This window comes from Coturnix japonica, chromosome 1 (genome assembly GCF_001577835.2).
Source record: "Coturnix japonica isolate 7356 chromosome 1, Coturnix japonica 2.1, whole genome shotgun sequence".
Classification (NCBI taxonomy): Eukaryota; Metazoa; Chordata; class Aves; order Galliformes; family Phasianidae; genus Coturnix; species Coturnix japonica.
Window position 1 is genome coordinate 142,707,762 of NC_029516.1, and position 25,794 is coordinate 142,733,555.

At 35.4% G+C, this 25,794-nt stretch overlaps 1 protein-coding gene across 6 annotated transcripts in view; it reads left to right on the forward strand.

Annotated features, from left to right (window-relative positions):
* PCDH9 (protocadherin 9) overlaps positions 1-25,794 on the forward strand; it is a 697,873-nt gene that overhangs the window by 160,510 nt on the left and 511,569 nt on the right. The gene's annotated exons all lie outside the window — the stretch shown is intronic.

Sequence of the window (25,794 nt, forward strand, 5' to 3'; positions counted from 1 at the left end):
CCACAGGGCTGCTCTCAAGGATTTCTTCTCCCAGTCTGTACACATATCCGGAATTGCCCAACTCAAGTGAAATACCTTGCATTTGGCCTTGTTGAACCTCACTAGCTTCTCGTGGGCCCTCATGATGACATCCCTTCCTTTTACTGTGAAAACAGCACCACTCAGCTTGGTGTCATTAACAATTCTGCTAAAGGTACACTCAATGGTTGTTCCTAAAAGATGTGTGTATGCCTGGGGTCAGGCTGGGCCACTCAATGGGGAAGAGCCACCACCATGATGGCACAGAGCAGGGAGTGGGCCATGAATTAGACATGCCTGGGTTGCACTCTCCTTTGCCTTTCTCTTATGATCAATTTATCCATAGAATCCTTTCTTGCTGTTTTTCATACTCCTCACCTAGTTTAATTCCACATGTACCTTGGCTTTCCAGATCTCTGCATGTCAGGATGGCATCTCTATATTCTTCCCAGACCAACAATCCCTGCTTCCCCTACTTGTAATTTCCTTTCTTTTATCTCAGTTTGATTAGATCTTTTTTTCAGACATGCTCATTTCTTGCTTCTTCTGCTTGGTTTCTTATGCTGGGGGTAGAGAGCTCTTGTGCTCTCAGAAAGATGTCCTTAAATTGCTGCCAGTTCTCATCTGTTCTTACAACACCTTGCCAATTGCACTGCATTAGTATCTTCCAGTAGATGGACTCCCTCTCTTCAGTAAAACACTCACTCTAAGCTCTCATTAAGTATCAAATGTCTTAATCTCCTAGAACCATGCTGTAAGATTACAATATGTAGCTGCTTTCTGCTTATATGCGATGATATTCTGTGATAACTTCACTTTAAACTAAATTTTCTTTTCCTTCTCTACTTCCTTGCCCTCCTTTCTGTTTCCTCTTTGCTTGTAAGAGTTTAATTTTCACTAGCCTGCCAGAAGAGTAATTATTTTTGCTCTGTCTAAATGTCCAGTGGAGATCATCAAGAAGAAAACAAGTCAGTTTTAGAATTCTGGAAAAAAAGGACAGCAAACATAAACTGAAAATACTGACAGAATTGGAAGTGTGTGGGCTGGATCACTACTTTCCACTAGGACAGGCTTCATTGAAGAGGAAAATATGGTTAAATTAGACACACTTACTTATGTAATGAACTACTTGCACATCTTTAATGAGCACTTCAGATTACCTGTTATTAGAATTCTAGTACACCTAAACTAAATTTGGATAGGATACTGTCTACACAGCTGTCAGTTTCAGAAAGAAGAATTGCATTTGCTTTTCAGTATATGGTCATTTTATTTGACAGGAAGATGCTGGACATCTTAACTGTAATAATCATGACAGTTTGTGTGGGATCTAACCATACATATATGCAGTAAATACACACTGCATTATATGCAGATTCCTTGTTCTTTCTGTTAAATTGTGATCTGTTGAACTCCAGTGAGACAACATTAGCAGATTGCAATAGTGACATCCTAAGGAATTTGAAGTAAACACTATTTACTGGTCTGTTCACCAAAGTGGCACTGTACTTTCGTATACACTCATTTTATGGTTATTAGGACATTAATTTAGCACTTTTTATGACCTCTGATAGAAGGTCTGGAATGTAGGTTGGGCAAAAATATCACAGATAAACACACTATTTAGAGTTATGATGATATTTTGACAAAGACTATTCTTGCAAACTTGGACTGTACCATTAAATAAAAAGAAGAAAAAAACCTTTTTATGCTATTACTCATTAAGATCATTAAACTGAAATTCATATGTTTGGATCAGGAATTCTCTGTAGTCTATGAAAAGATTACATTCTCACGTTAATGCAAGTAGACTTTATTAGACTGAAAACCTTCTTCAGAACTCTTCCCAACTCTGCAACTCCTTATTTAGAAATTACTTTATTCCCTAATTCTCTTTGCTAATGAGTGTGTCTCTTACTGCTCTCTTGTTCTCTGTTTTTGCTGTTTGTTTTTTCTTCTTCTTTTTTTCTTTTTTCTTTTCTCTTTTTTTTTTTCTTTTTTCTTTTTTTCTTTTTTCTTTTTCCCCTTAATACTTTTCTTTTTCTGGGCTTTTATTTTTTATCTTACTATTAACTTTTGTAGACTTCTATTAATTACTTAAATCACTGTCTTTTGTCTTCATTCAAATAACTCTTCAAAACTCATTCTTTTTATTGTGCCTTTAGGGAGAGCGCTTTGACTTAAATAAATTTGAAATGCAAATAATATACTTGGCAAATATACAATATATTTAACCACTTTCTTTGGAAAACTGTGGTTTTCCAGCATACTCGGTATATTCTTATTTCTCATGTGTTTTTCCCACATGCCATTTTCTTTGCATTCCCTGCTTTTTCTGTTTATTGTTATTAATTAATTTGTTTGTTTCCATTGACTATTTCAACTTTTTTTTTTTTTTACTTTTTTTTCTTTTTTATTTTTTTCCTAAAGTTCTTTATTTCCTTATATTCACACATGGGGTTAATATATAGAAATGCATTGGCTGTTGTGCTTAAACATTCTCTGCTGCTGATGTGCTATGCTGCTTTGTTTCTACCAAGTAATCATGTCTTTAAAACATGTACAAATTTCCCTGAATATCTGACTGAGGTCAGAAATAAAACACTGCATACACTAATAAATTGTCCTGTGTTTATTTATTTATTTATTTATTTATTCTGATTTTTGAGCATTCATTTTACGATTCTCTGTGTAAATATAATGAACCTTTGCCATTTACCTTCTATGGATATTGCTGAAGGGTTCATTAGGAAAATGGTGACAGGTGGATAGGAATACATTTTAAACCTTACTGAATATTGAAAAGATGTATAAACTAGTTGGAGGTAAAATATTTCTTCTATCCTTTCTGTATGCTTTAAAATATCTGTCAACCTTTCCCTGTCTGTGTCAGGTCACAAGTGACATTTGAACAGCAATATTTGTTCACATGTGGCATATCTAGGCTGTCTCTGGATTTTTCTTAAAAAACAAGAGCGACTTCTCCTCCTGTCCCTTCACAAAAATAAATGTATATATATATATGTATAGCAAAAACATAAAACCCCAGCAATTCCATAGCTATGCCATTTTGAAAGAAACAAGCATACAACTCATTCTTTTGTAGGGAATAAATCTTGTATTTTCAAAAATTTTGCATACAAATAATTATTATTTTTTAGAATCAAAAGCTACAACATCACAAAATATTTCAAATGTCACTTTTCTTTTTTCAGCAGAATTATAACATCAATCAAATTTGTTCAGGTTTTAATAAATTTAGTTAGTTTTTTGATGTTGGTTTATAGTCTGTGATACTATCGGAAAAAGCAAGAAACACTTCTAATTTCCAATAAGCTCTTTTGTGCAAATAATACTTAAATATTAAATGATTTATTTCTACTGTTATTTTGCAAGCAAAGTTAAAATTTATAAGTGCAGAAAGCAAATTAAATCTAGAAATATTTGAAATGAAATGCTTGGTTTTTCTTCAGCTGGGTTAGAGCTCAGGGTTAAATAAAGAGGGGTTATTATGAATTTGCTTGTTAATTATTGTCATTATCAAAAATGACCAGAATAATTGTTATATTTACTTTGTACACGAGTCCTCACATAAAATGGCACATTATTTCAGGCAACCATGTTGCCTTATTCTAATAAGGCATACCGAACATCTACTCCAGCAACATTCTTTTTATCAGATATGTGAAACCAAACAGTTATCCATGAAGAAAATATAATGAGAAGAAAAGTAGGGCTGCTTGGCATAAAATAATATTAAATTAAACACTTGCATGATGTTCTCTTCAAGATCAGAAACTTGTTGGTTATCATTGGGTACATTTCAACAGGAGGTGTGGTTTTTATTTTGTAGGGTTTTTTTTTTTGTTGTTGTTGTTGTTGGTTTTCTTGAGAGATGTTTCTCTTTACAGTTGACATCAAGCTTTCACATCAAACCCTCACACGTATAAACAAGATCAAAAGTTTTGAAAAACTTTAAATTCCTCAGTCAGAATCTGTTTTTATGAGCTCATTTGAAATGTTACTTTACACAGAAAAGTATGGCTGTTTTCCCTTATTCCTTTTGGTTATTTTTTGTAACCGTGTGGAAAAGAAATATATACATTAGTGTTACACTCTGAGGAATGGATCAGAATCGGACATTAGGGTAGAGAGTCTGGTCAGGGTCGTAAGATTTGAATATAAAAGTATAGCTTTTATGGATTTATAAGGAAGAGACAAAATGATTGGGATTGAAACAGTCCATTGTTTTTCAGTTCTAAAGTGGTTGTAGTTTTTAAGTTAAAGAACAGTGGATTGTCATGCATAAACCTGTATTTGGATAGACTGTGAGTAATTAAATCTAGAGATGTGAGCAGGAAGGGTGCTAGAATACTGACAGAAAAGGCACTAAAGGACAGGAATCTTTGGGTTAAATCCATACAGATAATTATCAGAAACCCTTGTTTCATTCTGTTCTACTTTTAGAGATAATCTCAGGATCAGAAAACTAAGACATTACTGAAAAATCAGTACACTCTTAGAAAAAAACGTGTTTTCTGAATGTTATATGGTCTTTTCTGTCACTGAAAGCTGGATTTTCTACTGGTGTGAGACAATATGGTTCAATCAACCTCATTTAGTGACTGATACTACTGGCAAAAATTGGATTGTGAGATTTGTATCTATTAAAATTAGATTTAAAATTAGAATTAAAACTGCTTAGCTTTGTATATCTATATATATATTTGTCTTAATATGTTCAAAGACTGTTATTGCTTATTTCTTCCCCATGACCACTTGCTGGATTTGTCCAACCTTAAAAATATTAAGATGACTCCATATTTTAATGCACAAGACATTGTGATATGCTTTTAAGGGTTGCCTGTTTCTGTTTTACTAACTTACTCTGTAGTTCATTTAACTTCTCTGAGTTGAGCTGAAAGCCTTGTATTAGAAGCTGTAGCTATCAGTGGAAGTAAATGAGTTGCCACTAGTTACAACATTTTTTTTTTGCCCCTTAAGCAGCAGTAGTCAGGAAATGTGGGATAGGATAAAAAAAAAAAGTCAAAATAATTGGATCTAAGAAATCTGAACATACAGCATAGATGTCGAGTTTCTTACAGGTAACCATAGAATTTGAATAATTTAACCTTTAAAATGTTGTTTATTCTGTTGTGATCAAGAGGAAAAAATGTCACTCCTTTCTTTTGCTGATGCCATTTACAGGGTATGATTACAGATGCATGGTGTAGGTGCGTGTGTACAAGGAGCCTTCATCTTAGTGAGAAGCCTTGCTGTGCCAAGTAAATCATCCAGAGCAATTAAATTTAAATAAATAAATAAATAAATAAGCAGAGAGAGAGAGAGAGAGAGAGAGAGAGAATCACACTTGGATTTACTTAGTTCGACTCTGGGCATTTGGCTACCACAACCAGGTAAAGGAAATCTTGCATAGACCAAAAATAACTTTTGAGTTTATTGACAAAACCATGTCAATCTTTTTGCTTTGTTAAATAGGGATTTGTGGTCATCTCATCTCCAGGAATCTGAAATTGGTGGCTGCCAGGGCAGGTGCTATAAGGGCCAGCAGCTCCCTGTGGCCTGGAAACTGGGAATGTAGGTTTAATCCCATTGTCACAGACAAGAGAAGGGTAGCTGGGGTCATTGGGGCTGCCCAGGACCCAGGCATTGGGAACCTCCACAAGCATAGACTGAGACATGGCTTCAGGTCAAGGCTAAGCTGTGCGTCAGGCCCAGACATGAACCCACCAGATGAGGGTAAACCACATGTAGGGATGTTGATGCAAGTGGTAATACCTGCTCTTCATAACATATTCCTCTGTTATATCCTTTCCTACATGTGCAGAAGTGCACACACAGCTATTAGCCATTTGAAACTGCAGTCACAGGTTACTAAATCAAAGCACTGATTTAAATGATTTAAGAAATATTGGGACGATGGGCTCCAGGTGCCAGTTTTTCATTCTGCATCCTCTTGAAGTTGGAAAGTTGCTAATCTGCTGCTTTTACTTACAGAGATGAAACTCAGGCTATCATTATCTGTCACACTGCATATTAACAGTGCTGTGCGCTGCCTGGTACTACTCATTGCAGAGCAGGGAAGTTTGTTACTACAAAGACCCTTATTCGCAGAGTCATTCTCATACATTCTTTGACAACATTGCTTAACCACTGGTGAGAAGATGGTGTTCTGGTTAATTTTAATATTCTTGTTCTAGGAAAGTCAACTTAAATGTGTTCATGGTAATGTGAAAATAAATAAAAGATCAGATTCCTACTCAACAACACTTGAAAAGTCTTAAATCTGTCTTATCCTCGCCATGTTTCAGCTACTATGAGCTCTACAGAAGCCAGTAATCTGTTATGAACGTGCTCAAAATGTAATGAGTTAGTAACGATTGAGATGCACGACCAACAAGTTGGTGGCATCTACCCAACAGCTACACAGTCTGTTTAGAGCAACAGTTGAGCCAGGGACATCAGAGATCGCAACAGGCTGTTTAATGCAGTCTCTTCCTTTTTAATTCTAATTGTGTATCAGGAACATCCATTTAACAGTGAGTACAAATATTTTTGAACAGCATGAGTTCTCCCCATGAAGGTTTGTTCATAGGATGGATGTAGAGGAAATGCTTTGTGCACTTTGCTATTTGGGTCAGACCATATGCACTTTATTACCTGAGTGCCTTCCAGGGGGAAAAAAAAAAAAAAATGAATTTTCTGGAATGGATTGCTTCACTAAGTCTAGAATATATTCTATTATATGCTATGCCACTTCAGATAGTCCACTGAAAATACATTGCTTGCCTTATGAAGCATGGCCTGTAGCATGCCTTAGGGCATGGCACTTGTGGGGCTAAAGTGATAGCTAAGTTACTGTATATGCACTGTATAGTTGCTCATACTTACCTCAACATAAAACAGCACATTTACACATTAGAAAAGCACAAAATGGTCCATGTGGAACTACTTTCACTTGAGGCAAAGTCTCCTTGTAGAAGTCAGAAATGATATTTTTTTAATTGTGTGAATAAAAGGAAGGAAGGAAGGAAGGAAGGAAGGAAGGAAGGAAGGAAGGAAGGAAGGAAGAAGAGGAAGGAAGGAAGGAAGGGAAGGAAGGAAGAAGGAAAGGAAGGGAAAGGAAGGAAGGAGGAGAAAGGAAAGGAAGGAAGGAGGAAGGAAGAAGGAGAGGGAAGGACGAAGGAAGGAAGGAAGGGAAGGAAGGGAAGAAGAAGGAAGGAAGGAAGGATAGAACACGAAGGAAGGAACAAGGAAGAAGGAAGGAAGGAAGGAAGGAAGAAGGAAGGAAGGGAGGCGAGGGAAGAAAGGGAGGAGGCGGGAGGGAGGGAGGGGAGGGAGGGAGGAGGAGGGCAGGAGGAGGGAGGGAGGAAGGGAGGAAGGGAGGAAGGGAGGAAGGCAGGAAGGGAGAAGGGAGGAAGGCAGGAAGGGATAGGAAGGGAGAAGGGAGGAAGGGAGGAAAGAAAGAAAGAAAGATAAGAAAGAAAGGGAGGAAAGAGAGGAAGAAGGGAGACAAGAAAAGGAAAAGAAAAAAGAAAAAGAAAAAAAAGAAAAGAATAAAAGGCGAAAGAGAACAAAAGGGAAAAGGAAGAAAAAAGAGATAAAGAAGAAGAAGGAAAGAAGAAAGAAAGAAGAAAAGAAAGGAAAAGAAAGAAAAGAATAGAAAGAGGAAAGAAAGAAAGAAAGGGAGAAAGGAAAGAAAGAAAGGGAAAAGAAAGAGAAAAAAAGAAAGAAAGAGAAAGAGAAAGAAAGAGCGAAAGAGAGAAAGAGAAAGAAAAGAAAAGAAGAGAAAAGAAAGCAGAAAAAGAAAGAAAGACAGACAAAAGGTAAGAGAGAAAGAAAAGAAAAGAAAAGAAAGAAGAAGAAAGAAAAAGAGGAAAGAGAAAAGAAAGAAAAAAGAAAGGAAAAAGGAGGAATGAGAAAGAGCAATAAAGGAAAGAAGAAAGGAAAGAAAGGAAAGAAAAGAAAGAAAGAAAAGAAAGAAAAGAAAAGAGAAAGAAAGAAAAGAAAGACAAGAAAGAAAAGGAAGAAAGAAGAAAGATGTAAAGAAGGAAAAGGAAGAAAGAAAAAAGAAAAGGAGGAAAAGAAAGAGGGAAAAGGAAAAAAAAAAAGAAAGAAAGAAAGAAGAAAGAAAGAGAGAGGGAAAGAGAAAGAAAGCGATAAGGAAACATAAAGGGGAAGGAAAAAAAAAAGAAAAACAAAGAAAGATAAGAAAGAAAAGAAAGAAAGAAAGGAAAGCAAAGAAAGAAGAAAGAAAAGAAAGAAAGAAAGAAAAGAAAAGACAAGAAAGAAAGAAAAAAAAGAAAGAAAGAAAGAAAGAAACTTAATTTGTATTCTTCTTTGTTTCCAGGGCAGAAGGGAAGTTTGCCCTTTTCCTCCTGTATTTGTTCCTTACCCCCCCACCCCCCCCCGCCCACCCCCACTCCCACTCCCACTCCCACCCCCCACCTCCTTTTTTTTTTTTTCAGCCCCCCTGGAGTGGAGAAAGTCTAAGTTAAACTTTTCTCAAAGGTGTAACCCGATTTCCATAGAAATATAAAATGTAATAAAGAATATGGTAAAGTGTTTAATGAGTAAATTTACTTTGTGTTTGATTATGTGGAGCTTTTTGTTCTGTTGGGTAAAAGGTGGAAAAAGAAATGGCTGTGTTATGATCTTTGTCTGGGATGTTAAAAATATATATATCAGAAAATGTGATATGCATTTCTCTTTTCCTAGGAAACCCCTAGTCATTGGACATATCAGTGGCTGCATATTTCAATATATTCCAAGATTAATCTTCCAGCTTGTGTCACTTGCATTCTACTTCAAATATTAGCATATTCAGAGAAGTAGTTCATTATAGAAAGAATCCCTTTACTATCCAAGTTTGCTGCTCCTGAGATTTCTTTATTTTTATTTTTTAACTTTTTCACTGTTTTACTATCCAGTTATTTTCATTCCAGATTTTGTTTTCCTTGAGGACTTTTCTAGAAGATGCTTACCAATCTAAAATGCAGTCAATAGTTTGAATTTTTTTGTATTTAGCAATTCAAGTGTAGGTAGGCAGTGATAGTTCTGATAAGACTGTGATTCATGAACAGCAGGCAGTAATTCAAAAACCAAATTCTTGTCCTTTGAGCTTGCAATGCTCTATTACTTACAGAAGAATAGAATAGAAGTCTCTCCCCGAAGGCAATGGAACTACTTCTGAGAATGAAGCCACTGGGTCCCGGGCACCATACTACAAAAGTATGCTGCAAGTAAAATGCCTGCTGAAGTACCTGAGGACTTTTTTTTCCCTGTGACTACAAAAGCTTTGGCAGTTGCTTTTTAAAGTCTAGCACATTTGTGTTTCATGGAAAGCTCAGGACTGCTTCACAAGGGGTGGTCTCTACAGATGCCTGGGTCTGAATAGATAGGGTAATCTGGAAATCAGCCTCTCTAGCATGTAGTTCTCTATGTGTTAAGCCCCTATTTTAATTTACAGTCCATAATATAGTTTCTTTGGCAGAGATTCATAAATCTCCATTTCATCTGTACGACAGCTGCATGATAATGGAGCTTTCTCGGGTGCTGCCTGTATCTCCACTAAGCCTGCCTCTTAGGTTGTGTAGAATTCAGCAGTAGGAATATCACCCAGTGCCAGTCCTCACAGATGCATAGCGTTATTGGAAATGTGCTGGTGACTCACATTGTTATGCAGGTCCATGATCATTAAAATTTTATCATGTAAACTCTGCCGTCTGCACCGAGGAGGAATTGAGATTCTTGGCGGCGGACGATCACATATTTTTTCAGAATCTTCTGAAAGGAAAATAATCAGAAAGTTAAGAGTAAGAAGGAATGAGAATAACATTCTCATTTCAATATAGTTTAGTGTCAAAATCCCTGAAACTGACATTTGTCTAGCACACCTCATTTTAAGTTTTACCCAAGTGTGGCTCAGTGTCCCCGTGGTTGCACAACAGTTGAAACCAGTTGCACATAATTTTCCTGTGTTTCTCCTGCAAGGCAGATATTAATCAAAGCATGCCACAGACAGCTAAAGCAGAAGGCAGCAGGCTATAGATTATAATAACATTGATTTATCAGAGGTCAATCTGTCAGATTAGTAGGTTTAGAGACTTGTCCATTGGTGGGGTTTTCTAAGACAGATTCAGCTAGAAACTGTCAAAGAGCTAATGAAGCAGAGTATTCTGGAGGTAAGAAAATCAAGAAGTTTCAACTGATAAAAGAAAATGCAAAAAAAAAAAAAAAAAAGAAAAAGAAAAAGAAAAAAATAAAGCAGCTAAGCTATTTATTGAACAAACTCTTTCATTTATTATTATATTAGAAAAGGATGAAATGAATTGAGTTTGGACTTCTTGTGGTTTTAACAAAATTGTTTTATTTTATATTTAATAACTTGCTTGTGTCTACAGTGTTTTCAGTTACAATTAAAAATAAATCAGAAGTAGAATGTTAAAACATTAATTGCTTGTTCAATCTCAACTAAATATTTAGGAAATGGTTATTACGAAATAGCTAGAAAATATATGAAAAAGGTGCATTTGAGATAAGTTTTTCAAAGTGACACGCCCTTCTCTGTGCCTTGCTACTTGACTGCATGAAATAACTTGATGTACAGAAATTACCCCTTTCTCACCCTGAAGATGAGGAGAGATTCAGTTTCACATCACTGCTGATATCAAGTCCTATTTGTCAAGGATAAATAAGTAAATAAATAAATAAATAAATAAAGTGTACTTAGATTATAATACTTCAAATTAACAGTTCATTTGCAAACTTAAGGCTTACTGCTTTGACCATAAAAAAATTGAGGTCTGTAGCCAAAAAATATCTGACCTGTATCTAGATAAATAGAAGAGCTACTCTAAAAGCAATGCCACCTATTTGATGATGTGAGCCCACAACATCAGGGGCAGATGTTGGTGGTATGGCAGTAGAGGCTTAATGTTCCCACCAATATTCTGTTATATTTTGTTGCCTTGTGGCAGATGGCAGCAGAGGGGGTAGTATGGCAAAATGTAGTCTGGAAGTGCATATGAAAGAAAGGTGTATAATTGAATTCCTCCATACAGAAAAAAATGGCACCCACTGACATTCACTGATGTTTGCTGAATGTTTATGGAGACCAAACAGTGGATGTGAGCACAGTGAGGCAGTGGGTGGTACATTTCTGCAGTGGCGACAGTGATAGTGAGACACCTCCAATGCTGCAGAGCACGGCATGCAGGCTCTGTTCATCACTGGTGAAAATACGCAGCTAATTGTAGAGACTGTTGAAAAACAGTATTTTGTAAATGAAAATTTGCTCTATCACATAGTGTTATTGTGCTCTTTGTATCTGTTAAAGTTTTCATGGAAATACAAAAATAACATTATTTTGGAGACATCTACATAAAACAAACTTCTTCCTTAAGTGAATAAAGAAAAAGTAAATCTATTGCAGGTTAAAGGTGTTTCCATTTCCATGTTTTATGAAGACACAAACTTTTACAGTATTGGGTGGACTTCAATGATTAATGAATACAGAAAAGACAAACTTCAGTTTTCCTTTGGGCAGAAGACTGATTGTTCTTGCTTTAAAACCTAAAAAGAGTGACTTCTTCCATAAAGAATTGGGACTAGTGCTTAACACTTTGAAGATACTTTTTTTGTTACTGTTTGTTTCCTAAATTTTTACAAGTGAACTATTTCGCATGTCTGAGATTTACTTGCCCAAGAATGGCAAAAGAATTGTTCAGAAAAGAGGAATGGCATTTTCCAGTGTGGCAATCTCCGTACCTTCATCAGATTCCACCTTTTCTATCTACAGTGCAGACCCTCTGTAAAAGGAAGATGGCAGGTAGAACAGTGAATTTGAAAAGCTTGGTATGTCTTTCTTAGAGACAAGTGAGTTGACTGCCATGGGTTCAAACAAAATAGGAAGAAACAAGAAAGCAGTTTTGCATAGATTTCTGTTTGCTTTTTTTCATTTACTGTCCACCTAATGATCTAGCTTTTCAAAAGGATAATAATCATCAAGGTGAAAATTATGGGTCACCAACATACTTCTCTTATCTATTTAATAAAAGATCTGCTACCTTTTATGAATATGAAGAAGTTACAAAATACAATATAATAAAATAAATTACCATATGCCTATTTTCTATAAAAATTGTCTAGATAATTCTACTTCTGATCTCTGATTAGTTTTTGTTGACAGGGTTGCTATCATGTATTTTAAATTGAAAACTTGAAAGTACTTCAGCAAAGTGAAGGCTCCTCTCCAGATACTTATTGTTCTTCTTGCTTGTGCTTATGAGAATATTCCATGTGCTTAGAGCTGTAGTCTGCTTCCTTGCCTGAGAAGACTTTTTTTTTTTTTTTTTTTTTTAATGCATATAAACCTTTTGAAAGTTTGTAACTTGATGAAAAATCCATTGGACTTGTTTTCGTGGATCTAGCAAAAGAGAACTCTGTGATCTCAGTACTCTTACTATGCTTAATATTAGTGTAGTGATAAGCTTTCATAAATATCTTCGAAGAACGTACTAGAAAAATTGCCATTTTCAGTATTAGCTGAATGACCTGATTTTAATTTGTTCCATTTTCAAGCCAAGTAAAATCTATTTCAGCACAATATTTGATAAAATCAAGTAAATGCAAAACATCAATTAAGAGAAATCCTGACTTCCTCTGATGTGGACTGGAGGTTTAATTTTGGCTTCATATAGTATAGAAGCTTCACTAAAGTGCAAGTGAGAATGTGGTTTTATGTTCTAGGACACTTGGCAGCCTTCACTTGGGGCATTTGTACCAGCTATAAGCATCACTGTTACCATTTCTTGCATTCCCTTAGCTGTGGTAAACATGAGGAATAAAAACAATCTCATAATGTATATTGATAACCCAAGTATTAACCTACTCAAACAGCATTTACCACTTGTTTAACATTTTTCATTTCTTTAAACATGAATGCACTTCTAAAAGGCTGAGTTAGTCTGTATTTTTCCATTTTCCTTACAGAGGAAAAGAAGCAGAATGTGACTTCCCCAAGTCACAAATGTACAAGGGCAACTGAAGTGATGTAGGCCCTTGTGCTCCCTGAGATGGAAGGGAAGGCAAACTGGCCAATTTCTGTAACTGTGACCATGTCTGTTGTTTCTGAAAGAACATATTTTTTGTCTTTCTCTGACATTAATTCTCTGAAAATAACAACTTCTTCTGCACTTGCTCTTTCTCACAGTTGTTTAGTTTCTGCTTATGCTTTTTCCAGGCTTGAAGAATGGATGCATAAAAAAAAAAATCAAAAAAAATCAACCATGGTGTATTTCTAGGGCTGAGTATGAGGTTTTCTTGTTCATTCTCCTGATCACAGCATACAGTCAATCTTAGAAAAAGGTGCTTCTAGGGAAGTCTAGTTCAGCACTATAGTTTTACCAGAAGTACTACATTTTTATCTCTTTCTGCCAGTACTCCAGCAGGAGTTTTCTGGGGGACTTGGGACAATGTTTTTCAGCAGATAAGATAATATAGTGTACACACACTGATTCCTAAAAAGTGTGCTTTCTAGCATACCATGTTGATAGCACAGCAAGTAAACAACAATAACTACCTCTTTGGCATACACATCCACAGCTATCGCTGAGGGACACCGCCATCCAAAACCTTTTCTTCCATGCTGTGCTGCACAGCTGGGCATGGGCACTGTGATTTACGGTCTAGTGACTGCTGTTCCAGCTACCCTCTTTTGAACAAAATTTTTGCTTCTAAAATAACCAGTCTGTGCTTTGTTCTTTCTTTGAAAAAATCAACTGAGTTTTCCACCAGATTTGTAAAATCCCAGATCCTTTTGTTTCAATGACAAATACTTCTTCCATTGAGCCCTCTTACATGTCAGGGTGGAACCTTCCTCAGGCTGATTTAAAGGCAAAAGACAGAAATGGGCCACTCCACGCTTCCTGTAAACAGTTTAGATGAGAACAATGCACTAACAGTTTCATGCAGTTTTCAGAGGCTGCTGAATTTGCTGGATTGCTGAGTCATTGACAAGCTGTCGCATGAACGAGACAATAATTTCTTTCAATTAGAAGCTCATACAGGCAGGAATATCATTCAGATATCACGAAGATAAAATGGAAATTCTGCTCCATTTCAATGACTGATTTATCGGCTTCCATAGAACAAGCAGAAGATAATGGAACTATGCATATTCTTACAGACATCAAACTTCTTCCCTCCTTTTCCTTTCTTCCTTTCAATACTTCCTAACTATCTTTTCTAAATTCATTTTACTGTTGGCTGACTGTCACTGGTTACCATAGCAACAACCTCTGGTAGCAGCAAGTCTAGGATGCCCGATGCAAGCATCTTCGCATTTGAGCCTTGCCAAGGCTAGCTATTAATCCAGGTTTATATATTGGCTCAGCACCGTAAGATTGCTCTATTTTTTTCTCCTTTAGCTTGCTGCCAATCTGATTGTCCTGACTTGGTCACTTTTCTTTCTGCACTTATCTATTGAGCAATCTGAAGTTAACTTTCATTCTTTGATGTTTTCACATTGGTTATTTTGGAGCACTGTTTACATTAAATATCTTTAACAAAATAACTTAAAACACAATTGTTTTAAGGAAACTTTTTTTTTTTTTTTTCCCAGCTTGTTTTTTAATGAAAAAATAAGGATTTCAAGTAATCTTTGGACAAGTGTTCACAGTTTATTAGAGCAAATTTCACTTGCATGCTGTTCTGATCTTTGATATGTTTAAACATTTTGCATGAGGTAATGATTCTTTTTTTAATAAGGTAAGGATAAATACATATTAGAGTTTTTGGAGAAAGGTAGGTAGTATGAAAGAGCTCTGAATGATGGTACCTAATTGCTGATGTGGAAAGTTGAAATGTTCTTTAAAATTTTCTAAATCCCCCTACCCTCATCATTGAAGACCACCTAATAGCACTTTGCTGTAAAACAGAAGTAGCAAAGTAGTTAAGAATAGTTGGTTGGGAAATGAAAGCTGAAAGACAAAACTGCAGTGCAGTGATTGGTTTGATTGCTGAATAAATTGCAGTGTTCAAATTCAATTTGTATCAATAGGAAAAGCACTGTACACCTGCAGAGTCTGTCACACTTGCTATCTGAAACTCTGGTGCAGCTAGTCTTAAACAATCTTTTAACCCCTGTCAATAATTAAAAAAAAGAGAAACAAACAAACTCTAACTCTAGAGTAGCAGTATTTGCAAACTTATTTCATATATAAGGGAAAATGTGAGCAACAATTCTTTGGGATCTTTCCTTAAAAAATACACAATACTTTTTAAATGCTGTGTTATTCTCAGTGGATTACTTTAAAAGTAGCCAAGGGGTACTGTTCATTCAGTAGAAGGATTTGTCTTTATTAAATGTGACAGAAAGCCAGAAGCATAATGTACTGTCTTTTTAATACAGTAGAAATTGCACCTTGATAATTTGTGCCTATAATATAAAATGGACAAAAACGAAGGCTTCTACATTTGCACCCAGACAACTGATGTCTATCCCTATTTGTAATTGCCGTAGTTTTGTGATTGAGAATAGTTAGTTTCTAGGGAGTGTTTTTTGTTTGGTTGGTTGGTTGGTTGGTTTGGTTTGGTTTGGAATGGTTTGGTTTGGTTTTGTCTCAAACTTCCTTGGATCTTTTTTTTTTTTTCCCCTGGAGTTCGGAAACTTCTCTTCAGGCTTCTTTAGAGGTGTGAGTTCCAATTTGCTGTGACAGGAGTTTCCAGGAAAAACTTGGATGAACTTATAAATGATTGATGTAAAATAATAATTCCAGATAAAAGGGAACAAATCTTAAGACAAGGTTTAATGTCTGAGTTATGGAAGCTTACTTGGACACTTAAACAAACTCTAGTAGATTTTAGGGGAAACTCAATACATTTATTATGGAGTTCCAATTCCTTTATCTTGTATAATGGAAAAACTGTAAATTATTTGTTTGAAGTAGTAAGAAATGCTTAGTGCATCATTTTACCTTTTTCTGCATATAGGGTGAGTAAATTCTGCCCTACCATGGAGTTGCTACACTCTTGCCTGATTTTAGTCGATGTCTTGCAAATTCTATTGTTACATTAAAGGTTTTTCAGCCCAGCACTAAATAAAACTTTAAAATATTGCTTATTAATTACAACTGACATTTGTGATCTTAGGGTCAGATCACTTTTAAATCAAAAATGTCTATTCGATAAATTTCAAAAAGCTTTTTTGTCATTTGAACCCAGAACACCTACAGAAGGCTCCAAAAACTCCTTTTCAGCCTACTTTAATATTAGTTTAACACTTGAATGTTTAATCAAAGTGTTTAATAATTAAATATTAAACATTGCCATTTTCCTCTGGACACTTAAACTAATATTAAAACTGAGTAAACATGAGCATCTTGTTTAATAATTGTTAATAGTTTCAGTCAAATTCCAGGACTGAAATACCAGCAGTTATTACAGATCCAAGTGAAGTCATGTACTTCTATTTATTCTTGATGTCATGTATATTTATAATTTGAGCTTAAAATATGTTGTGTTGCGAGAACATTCTTCAGTGCCTAGTTCCTTTAAATTATCTGGCATCTTGATGCTTAGTTTATGATGGCTGACAATAAGGAAGTTTCCTTCCTAACATAGATAGGAGTGACAGTATATTGTCAGAAATATAAAGTTTGAATATATATCATTGAGTATTTTTAATGAATTATAATAAATAAATAAATAAATAAATAAATGAAGACTGTCATTTTGCCCTAAATTTAGTGTGAGAAGTTCACATTGTGGGTTAATAGCCTCACACATACCCAAGATGTTTGGAAAATATTATTGCTTTAAATTTGTACTTCCATATGAAGAATTTTATTTTAAAGGACATACCTAATTGTGTGGATTTATTGCTTTGATCTGTTAAACAAAAACAACAAACCAACCACGAAGAAATAAAAGCTTTGTTTTTAGTGATGAATGATTGCAAGATGTCCCCTTGGGTGCATCAGGCTCAGCCCTGCTATCTGGTTGCAGGAAAGGATTGTCCTGCTCTGCCTTGTGCTGATGCAGCTTCACCTCAAGCACAGTTGGGAGTCATAATAAAAGAAAGATATAAAACTATTAGAGAGCACCCAGGGCAAGGTGTATGACATGAACCTGAGGTCACTTGGTTTGTTCAGTCCAGAGAAGACAGAGAGAAGACCTCATGGCAAACTACAGCTTCCTCCTGAGAGGAGTGGAGGGCAGCTACTGATCTCTCAGGTGACACTAGTATGACCCAAGGGAACAGCATGGAGTTGCATCACAGAAGGGCCAGGTCAGTGGTCATGGCACCAAACTGTCAGAGGTCAAGAAGTGTTTGGACAACACTCTCAGAAATATGATTTGAATTGCAGGTGTGGAGCCAGGAGATGGCCTCAATCATATTGATAGGAAGGGAGAATGGCTTTTAAATTAAAAGGGGTGCTTTTGGTTGAGGTGTTAAGAAAACAGTTTTTATTCAGAGGGTGGTAAGATGCTGGAACAGGTTATTGATGCCCCACAAATGAAAGCATTCAAGGCCAGGTTGGATGAGGGGCTCTGGGCAACCTGATGTATTGGTTGGCAACCCAACCCTGCCCATGGTAGGGGAGTTGGAACTAGATGTCCTTCAAAATCCCATCCAACCTAAGCCAGTTAGTGATTCTATAATCCGTGTGTGTCCCTTCCAATTCTGGATTACATGATTCTATGAATGTTGCTGATGAAATATGGAAGGCAGTCCAAAAACAGAATGTTATTTTGGGAGATCTTTGACAGCAGGCCTTTGATCAGTCCATTAAACCAAGTTAAATTAAACTCTTTAACCTAGATCTTTAACTTTGTTCAATAGTTGAAATTATGGGTAGGCTGACTCACTTCTTTCAGGCTACACAAAAGGAACAATTAAACACTTTTATATTGCCACAGCTGGAAAAGTCAGAAGCAGTGCCATAATGTGCTTAGCTGAATGGTAGTACTTGCACCTACCTACCTGAAGAAATAAAAGGTGTTTTCTGAAATGGGAGTTCAAAGGCCAGCAGATTTATTGGCTACAACTGTGAAGGTGAGTGGCTAAAAGTAAGAGCAGAGTCAAGGCCATTCAGCTGTAAGGATGACAATTAAAAGGAGAAAACAAACAAACAAACAAAACACAAGAAGACTCTGTAATGGAAAAAACAACAACAACAAAACAAACAAACAAAAAAAAACCACAACACAACAGCAGCAGAAAAAAAAACACCCACAAAACTCTCCTTCTGAGATCTGAGGATTTGCTGATAATGTTTATTTCTGGGCATTAAAGCTGTATTTTGTTTCCAGTTTTAAGACAACGTCAGGTGTCCTGACGTTTACAGGAAGTAAACAGGGTTGTGTGAAGGAAATATTTGATTACTCCTTATTTTCGACTAGCAGAGACAGCAAGCAAGTTCTCCAGTAATCGTAAACATTCAAGGTAAAATATGCATAACAACATTAATTATTGCAGTATGTTAAAATCTGGATGGATTGCTGTACTTGTGTTATGCTTCAAAAGCATAGTCTTTCCTTACACCATTTTTAATACATCATTTTGTCAGAAATGCCATATGTATGCAGCACTTGCCACAAATTGAGAGGTTTGCCTGCATTCCTGTCAAATCTGTTCATTTATAGAAATCTATAAGGTACTTTGGCCAAAAGGGATTTGGTTTTCTAGCAACAGATTTATTGGTTTGCTGTGCCTGTGTTCTTGGTGGATGGGCAACAGCCCTTTATTTTTATTTTTATTTTTATTTATTTATTTATTTATTTTGGGGGCTTTCTTCCTTTCAATCATGCTGCTAATGAAGGCGAGGAGTTTCTACATATCCTTACTGACTCTCAGGCCTTTCAGTGGAGGAATAAAGTCCTGAATTTTGATTTCTCTTTATTTTTAGAACGAGAAGACAAGCTTTGACTTTTTTAACAAAAGGGATCAGACTTAAACAATGAGCCAGATGATGATTCAGAAGAGTTTTTAGAGGAAATGTCAATAAATGTGGTCACAGGTCATACCTACTCAGCTATTTCTTGATCAGTTGGCAAAGCTCTGTGTATGTTGGTCAAACAGTGCCATTAAGCAGTATGTTTGTGATAGAGACAGTTAAACCATAAAAGCCAAATACCTGAAACAGAATTACTATGCTAGTCATGCAAATATTCCACTGTGTACAGGGACAGACAGCTTCCTGAGACTGTGACTTCTTGATATGTAAGTAAAGACCTACAAGTTGACAAGAAATTGAGAAGATGTTCAAGGCTGTTCCTCTTTTTCTTGCTTGAAACTGAAAGATAAATAATGAATAACAGCAAAACAAGTCTAGCAGTAAGAGTTGATCTGCTTTTTCTGTCATGTGACAATTATTTGCTTCATTCATGCCTTGTAACTCTGTAGCTTGTTGCCAGTGTTTTTCTTAGTCTTCCTGTACATAGCCCTGGAGCATACCCACATTAGTTGTTCTTGGAAGTATGTTAAAATAATATCTCTGGTTCAGGCAGAGGTGAATGGAAGAGGGAGGAAGTTCTAATTTGTAGTGACTGAATAAGTGCTTCTTATGAGCTTCCTTTTACTTGCTTTTCACAAAGATGTTTTTTATTTCCTTAAGTGTAACCTTGCACGTGTTGCTTTTTAGTTTAAACCAGATAGAGCCATGTATGTCACAGGGAATTTACAAGGAAGAATGCTTGATGCCAGATTTGCTACTGGCTTTCTGTATACATGGTCTTTATCAAAGTTATACCAAAATACAGAGAGAAAAAATAGTAATAATATTTACATATCCAAAGTGCACAAAAGTAGATGCAAAACAGTGACTGGTTACAAGCTTGCACAATGACCCTCCTGAATGATGAGTTGAAGCACTTTTTCCAAAGTTCTGTGGTACTTGAGAAGGTTAACCATTGCAACACAGCTGAGAGATTAGTTAGTGAAATCTCTAAATGGATGACATAGTTCTGTGTGAAGAATGTGTTGATTGCTTTCTCCCACTTATTAATTGGTTTATTTGCATGGGGGCATGGATCCCAGGAGCTGCTCGGCTTCCTTTAATTTCTGGCCTCTTTGACTTGAAGTAGAACTGCAGTTGCATGTTCTTTGTTATAGATGTTCTGGGATGGAGTTGCTCACTAATTCTTGAATTCACTGAGAACTCATTTGCTACAGATAGTCATTTTAGGTACTTGACAATGATTTGATTAGTTATTATTTTGTTTCAATCAGACCGCATTTTGCATGTAGCTTCAAACTGAAAAAAAAGTTTACTAACACCTGTTCCAAAAAAATTACATCTTTTTAGTATAGATCTAAAATATTTTTATCCTTGTCTTTTTTTTCTTTTCTTTTCTTTTCTTTTCTTTTCTTTTCTTTTCTTTTCTTTTCTTTTCTTTTCTTTTCTTTTCTTTTCTTTTTTTCTTTTCTTTCTTTCTTTTTTTTTTTTCCTTTTTTTTCCCCTCTCTCTCCCCTCCTTTGTAAATAGGGCTATAAAAAAAAAAAAAAAAAAAAAAAACCAACAAAAAAACTTAGTTCCTGTTAAATACATAGGCTTTAAAAACAAACTGAGAAATGGAGATGAGATACTTGTTAATGAATGTTAGGAATCAGAGATAATAGTCACCTATTATTATTATTATTATTATTATTATTATTATTATTATTATTATTATTATTATTATTATTATTATAAATGTTATACAGTTTTATACAGTTACCCTATTTTTTAATTGCCAAATAACTTAATTTTTAACAGTATGTAACTACTGAAGGCAGTGTTTCCCACAAGATGCAATTATCTGCAACTCACACCCAGTATACATTCTAATCCATTATCAAAAAGTGATGTTTTTGGTTCATTTATATCATAATGACATTCTATTTCAAAATGTGTAGTCTGGTGAGATACACTAGTTTTAAGTATATAAGTATTTACAGCATTTTATGCTTTAAAAATAAATGGAAAATCTTTCCAAGCTGTTTTTCAGGCATCTCTTTGCAGTTTGAAAGCAAATTATATAAGCATCAAGAAAGTAGTATGATAGACATGAAGAAAAAAAAAAGAGTATTTCTTTTTGTTTATCAGATAATTTGAAAATGTCAGATAAAGACTATGTTGTTCTTTTCATTTTAACTAGAAAATGTTTAACAATATTTATGTAGCGGGAAGATAATATTCATATATTGTTAAATTATATTCAGTTGTTCTCATTTCCCAAAATGCACAGCTGGTATGTCATTTTAAGATTTAGAAGTCACTGCATTTACGTTTTAACGATCAATGGCAGCTGTTGATCTGAGTCATTAATGAGATTTTCACTGCATCTGCATTTAAACCTTGTATATTCTGCAGAAGACAGAGTATGGTTGGAAAATGAGATTTTTGTCGCGGTTATAATATAGAGTTTTACGTGCTTAAGCTGAGAGGATTCTCTCTGCTACAGCTTGTGGAAGGTTATATCATACAAACTTTTTGTTAAATGAGAAGGGGCAGAGGGAGAACTCTTGCTGAGATTTCAAATACGACCTTTTGGTCTATGAGCACATAGAAAATGGCCCTCAGGTGAAGATACTCACCACTTCTGTGTTGAGAGTGAAATAGAAGGATCCTCAAAGTGAAATGTGATTTTATAACTCACTCATTTATTAAAAATACTATCTATTACTTCCTTTGAGGGCAGTAGAGTACCTTGAAAATGACAGATTGAGTGTACATGGTGTCACCTGGGAGTTGTTTAATATAATGTCATAGATATTTGGGTGTAGTAAAACTACTCTTAAAAATGGCAAATAATCATCTTCCTAAACAATATCTAAATTGTAGTTCTGATGCAAAAGAAATCTCTCCTTGTAGTTAAGTTTCTTAATGTTGTGTCAGAGGGTTTCTGTAACAGGAATAGCTTGTTTATAAGTAAGAGAAAAAAAGTATTTTTTTTGTTTGTTTTTAACTACACAGTGAATTAGTAACAGCATTTGCCTTGCACTTTGCCTTCTATGATATATGTAGTCTTTGCATGCTTTCACTCAGAGACTTGTTCCTTCTGCTTCAGATCCATGGGAAACTGGCACTAGTTAATTTCTCTTTACCAGTACCCTAAATGTAATTTTCAGCATTACAAGATGACAGAATTGTCCAAATTAGGAGTTAGAAAAAATGTGAATAAAAAAAAAAAAAAAGAGAGAGAGAGAGAGAAACTCCAAGTTAACTACGATAGAAGGTTTTTCTACAAGAAAACTTAGTAATGCATTTAGTTTTACTGAACAAGAAGTAGTTCTAAGTAAGTGCCTCATTGGGAATGAAAATGATTCTTAATGAAGCCTTATATTTTTCAGATGATTACTAATTGTCATCTAAACAGGCCAATTGCTGTTGTAAAGCTCAAACTACTAAACATTAGGACATGTGGAAGTAACTTGAAAGAACTACAAGGAGATGCTGACAGAAAGTACTTTGAGGAATTTTGAGACCAGCCTACTATTTCAAGTATCTCTCTGTCTCTTGAAGACAAAATCTGTGAATTGCCCAAGACGTGGTACCAAGGGGTACCCCGAAGTAAAGTAAAAAACAAACAAACAAACAAACAAACAAAAAACCCTAAATTCATTTTATTTTTCAGACACTGTAAGCTCACTACTGATTTCTGTTAAGGCAAGAAGTAATATAATCTTAGTATCATCTAGGTTGAATAAAACCTTCAAGATCAAGTTCAGTCATTAACCTCGCTTACAGAGTTTCATCACTAAATCATGTCCTTTAGTGCCATATCTACACATCTCTAAGGATGGCTACTTCACTGGCAGTGCTTCCCTTCAGATTCCTTTACTACCCTTTCTGTGCATACATCCTTTTTAAATACCAATCTAAACCTCCCAAGCAAAACTTGAGTCAGATTCCTTGTGTCCTATCACTTGTCACCTGCTGCTCTAGAAAAAAAGTGTACTGAAACATCCAAATTCATAATGTAATACTTGCTTTATAGATTAACTGTTAGAATCTGGATGACACAGAGAGTTAAGCGACAAACACTGCTTATGAAATTTTCTTAAGAACAGTGAAAGAAAATGTTAAAAGTTGAAAATAACAGAACAGAATCTTCTCTACCTTTTTCAAAATTAATCATTTACTGATTAAGATCATTTCTTCATCTTACTTGACCAAAGATCTACTTTCAGTTCTTCAGCATCGTCTTCTACAACTAAGAGTTTATCCATTGGCTTTTGACATGTTATATTGCAACTGCAACTTGTGTTAGCACTAACCCTTGCTATACAGGCATTTCAGAACTTAATAACTAGTTAGAATTTCATACAAGTAACTACAATTACAAAAACCTAATTCTCTTGAAGAGTTTGTGACTATGGGATAGTGTGTATCAGTCCTTTATTAGGCTGGGTAGAGGACAGAATATCCATAACCCTTAGGTGCATGGTCTCATCTAGTTTTTAAAATCTCAGATTGTAATGTGCTTATGACTTTCCCTATTTATACTCCTTTATCTTGTGTCAGGAATTATGATGGAGAGTAACAGAAACCTCTTCTGATAATGTTATCTACAAGCACTCTCATCTTGTGAGGCAACTACTTTCTACTCAGAGATCTTTTGGAAGAAATGAATAAGCTAAAAATACTGTTCTTATGTTTGAATACTGAATAGTTTGTAGATGAGGCAAAAAGAAATGGAGAACAGTTCAAGAGAGAGCTCTGGTTACCATAAACTGAAAACTCGGTTAATATCATAAATCATATGGTCCTAATGTGTATCGCAGCAGTGATTCTATGGACTAAATCTTATTGCTCCAGAGATTGCTTTGCTTTTTCACCATTTATCTTACTATCAATGATTATGTCAAGGAAAAGCAAAAAGCAAAATATACTATATGTGGTAACTATTTGCTGCATTGCCCTGTAATGCCCCTTGTGAACTTAAAGCCATGGGATTTACCTTATTGGTGGAAATAACTACTGGCTAAAAGTATGGCTAAAAGTAAAGTTGTGATTTCAAGTCTTATTCCATAGACACCTTACACACGTAATTAGTGAATATCAGGAGACTAATTATATGAGTAGGAGTTACAAATTTGGCCCTTGGACAATTCAGAGTTCTGAGCAGAGACTAATTCTAAGACACCAGTAGTTTTTCTGTAGTCATTACAAATGTCTCACATTACTTGTGTTTTACTACTGGAAATATTTAATGTTAATTCCATATTACACAGAATGCTTGGACAAATGAATTAACAGATTGTGCTAAGTGCATTTCCCATGGTCAGGATTCAGACTAAAACATCTTGCATACTACCTGTAAATCTTCAGATGTATCTAAATCATATGGTGAGAATAATGTGGATGTCTCTAAAGACAGTATTGACACAAGTCATTAATTTTAGTAGTCTGTTACAGAGTCGTTCTGGTTAAGCCGACTTAAGTTGGGAAGGGTAGGACATAAACTTCTTATTCCAATTTAATATATAGATATATATCTTTTTCTTGGCAAAATAAGAAAATAATCACAGGAACATAACTGATTGGTGAGGCATGCAGCGAGAAGTGGAGGAAAATTAACTGTAGCAAAGCAGAGGCAATCACTGGGGCAGAGATGAACTAAGGTGCACTACAACTCTCTGAAGTAGCTAGTCATACCTCAGCTCAGTTCCGGCTGCCACACTCTCTCAAGCATGCTTAAATATCTTCAGGGTATCTTTACAGTATTTATTTCCTGAGCACTGTCAAAATTTGGCTTGTCTCTAGGGCAGTTATAGGCCTCCTGCATTTCGTTTGGCCTTCTAGCCCTACAAACTCAGCTGCTCATTTTCCCACCCCCAATATTTTGCTTACTTTGTAGCTGCCCTCAAACTCCTCACAAAACTTGGTAGGTTATGTGCTGGCTAGGTGTCAAATGAAAACTATAGTAGCTGTAAATAGAACATGTATAAATTTACCAGTAGAGTTTAACTCCCAGCTATCTAGTTTAATATTTTCTGTTGAATGAGGCCTGTGACAAGTTAGTTGAATCTGAATCTTTTAAAATTGTAGGCAGTCTTAATTCTATGTAATTAAATTGATTTTAGTACAATATGAATAATAATAAAAAGACTACTACCATTTGCCTCTGAAACCTCTATTTTTATAATGCTTAAAGGTTTTCTGTCCCTTCTCTATTTGCAAATGTAATGAAATTAATAATAAGAAAAGGAGGAATTATTTTGGAATACGGTTCAAAGTCAACAAGCTTGTTTGTACCAGGTATATTTCACACTCTATTTTTGATTCACTTCTCAGTTAACATATCTGATTTGGGAAAAAAGGTCTTTTATACCTGTGCCTATCATTATTTACTTGCACTGAAAATCTTCCTATAGGAAAAGCTCAAGAAAGAAAAGTTGATGAATGGGAAAATAAATAGTTTAAGAACAAAAGGTAGCAGAATAATACCTTATCTCTCTGAGCAGCAAGACAGGCAAAAAGGAGAAAAAAATATGGTAAGGAAACCATGGAGAATAAGAGGCATAAAAGGCAAAGTATCTCTTGCTTGGAGATATTGCATATGTCTTACAGCTGCAGAAAGTGAAAAAAAAAGATGTCAGTAGGATAGCTGGAGATTAAGGTTGGGCTTGAAGACGATTGGAACACATGGAATCAATTGCAAAGCTGCCACAGTGAAACTGTGCTCTGTTCTGCAGCTAGAAATTACACCATTGCTCCAAATAAATGCCATGGCACATTGCTTAGAGCAACAATTATGCTAAAGAAC